Below are 3,022 nucleotides of genomic sequence, written 5' to 3'. Positions count from 1 at the left end.
GGTTCAAATTTCAAGACTAAACGTTTATAAAAACGTAAACTTTAAGGTAAAACGGCTTACCTTTATGCGTTCTTCGGTCTCGGTTAGCTTGCTTATGGACTCTAGATCTTGTGTATGGCTCGTATAGCAAAGATCTATCAAAACTAACGTTTGCTCGATTCCGTTTCACCCCCTTCTCACTCGCGGCTGTATATGGTGGTGTAGGATGTGTGTGTGTGTGTTGAGTGTGTAGAGAATAAGATGGAGAGAAATGAGGATTTAGGGTTTTGTGGTGGTTTAGGGGATATTTATATCCCATAAAGCCCATGGACCTAAGGCTCAATCCCTTTTAATCCATCTTAATTAATCCAATTCCATGACTTTTCTTTATTTAGTACTAATAAATAATTTAACGCTCGACAACTTAACACGACTTTCTTTATTAAATATGAAAATTTGGGATGTTACAATTAATATTATTAAATTAACGTTACTTTATTAAAACCCGACACCAATATTGGTGTTTTCTCGTCGTTGAAACATCTTTACCAATTTGCTTATATCAATTTTATACATAAAATTATATTATATATATATATATATGTATCATTCTTTAAAAATTGTAACATTCGTGTTTTAAACTATTAGTTATATTTATAAAATAAGATTTCCGTTAAGTATTCCAAGATATAAATTGTATGATAATGTAGGTTCCCAGTTGGATTTACATAGGAGTATCTCGTACACGGAGGATGCAGAATCCCCTAAGTATACAATTACGAGTGTATATACGAGATAACGTAATGAATATGTGATAAACACGAACACATAAAACAAAGGATTAATTGTTATTAGCTTATGGAGCTCTTAACCGATAAATCATCCGTCCACAAACTATGACCCAAAAACTTACAAAACATAAAGCCGAATTTAGGTTATATAGACCTGCGACAACTTTGTCACACCACGACTTACGGCCTAGGCGTGTGAGCAGCAGTTGGTACCGGTTTTGTAAATGTATCAGAGTTGAGCGGAAGTCTTTAAAAATATATTTTGAAATATTAATTTATCTATAAAGATTTATTTATAATAAAATATTAATATATCTTTTTGAAACATTTTATTAACAAATCTTTGTTTTTTTGTAATAATATTTAATTTATTTGAAAAGTTTTTTGGATACTAAATATCCAAGTGTTTTATTTATAAATCTCGTTTGATTTTACAAATCATATTATTTATAATCTTTTTAATAATTTTAAAACAATGAGCCATCTCTACCTTGCAAACATCCACTTCATTAATGGCTCCAATTCTTGATACTTTACTTTTCCTGAAATGTTAGAAAATACGTCAGCGATATACTGGTGAATACGCTGACGCTAAAAATATTTTCATTACTTGATCTCCCGTCGAGACTACGTAGGTCTCAGCCCATCGTGGCTTAGGAATAACCAAGTTAAAATAACACAATTCATATACTCAAGTCTCTACACTCGGTTCCCCCAGCAAACACCGCAGCGTTCGACTAGTTGAGTGCCTATACATATACACAAGGTCATACTCCCCGCAGGTGAGCGTAATTGTGACCAGGTGTGATGTGTCCATCACATATGTAAGGTATAGCCTGAGGCCAGTGTTTATACCTTTGTTTATAAATGTTTTAGAGACACTTAGCCTCATGTAAACTTTTTATTTAACACATTGACTTGTTTTAAAACAGTTTATAAAGTTTGGGGCGTATTCACCTTTTCGATTTGGATCAGCTTCAATATACCGTCCGAGGGTCTTTCCCGTTACTACCTCGCACCTATAGTACGAGTATAGCCTTTTGTTTTGGATCAGCTTCAATACACTGTCCGAGGGTCTTTCCCTCTTCTTTGTTATCTCGCACCTATAGTACGAGTATAACTTTTTGTTAGTCGGATATACAATCCGGCTTAATACCTCTAGTCTCTTTTGTAAAATCTTTACCTCGATTTTAATTTCTTTATGAACCTTTAGTTCAAAATATATTTTCTTTATTTTAAACCTTTAGTTTAAAATATTATTTCTTTCTTTTCTTTTTCAAGTTAAAACCTCTTTCTTTTAACTTATTTACTTTTCTTTTCTTTTACAAGATAAACATCTAGTTTAACTTGTTTTTCTTTTTCTTAAACTCTACGTTTCTTCTTCATAAAGAAACGTATCATTTTCTTCTCTTATTACTTAAGAATAATAATTTAATAATAAATAGTATTATCAACTATAACTATTTTATATTTTATATTTTCCTTTTCTTTTATAATATGTTTGAACCTATAGTTCAAAACATATATTCTTTATTCTCATATTTGGATTTTTAGTCCGTCATGTTTTGTTTTCTAGAATCGACGTTTTCCAAAACGTATACTTATATATATATATCATTTAGTTTATATGAATAATATAAACAATATATATATTTTTATTTACTTTATTATTATTTAAAATATCTTTAAATAATACTTTTATCTTTATTTATTAATAAAGATCATTTCATTAATTTCTTTACTCTTTTTCTTTTTATTATTATTTAAAATCTATTTAAATAATAATCATCCTTCATTTATAATAAAGAATTAATACTTTTATCTTTCTTTTTATATAATTTCTTTGCTTTATTTTCTTTTGTATATTTTCGAGGTATTGACTATACTCTTGACTAGGGTCTAAGGCTTTATTATTTTATTAATATTTTATTCGGGCATTATGCCTACCTTGTTTGGCTTTATTATTTTCTAAACTCATGGGCAGCACTTCGACGCTTATACGTATATCGAGAATCTTGATCAACACCTCATTGGAACACAGATCGAGGCATGCCGGTGATAGTATGAAAAATCTGCGAGCATATGAGAAACAAAATAATCTCTGCGTAATCCTCAGCTCCACGAGTATCCGGGTCTAAAGTGACATACATATTGCGACCTGGAAAGAATTGACCCGCAACCTCAGCCATATCTGCAGTTCAAAACAATCCAAGTTAGAAAAGCGTGTGAACAGCTGGTAACTTCGCCCAACA

The sequence above is a fragment of the Bidens hawaiensis genome, unplaced genomic scaffold (assembly GCF_021521415.1).
Source record: "Bidens hawaiensis isolate Kalapana, Puna unplaced genomic scaffold, B.hawaiensis_p1.1 tig00011762_1, whole genome shotgun sequence".
Lineage (NCBI taxonomy): Eukaryota > Viridiplantae > Streptophyta > Magnoliopsida > Asterales > Asteraceae > Bidens > Bidens hawaiensis.
The sequence above is the reverse complement of the archived record's forward strand: the minus strand, read 5'-3'. Positions refer to the sequence as shown.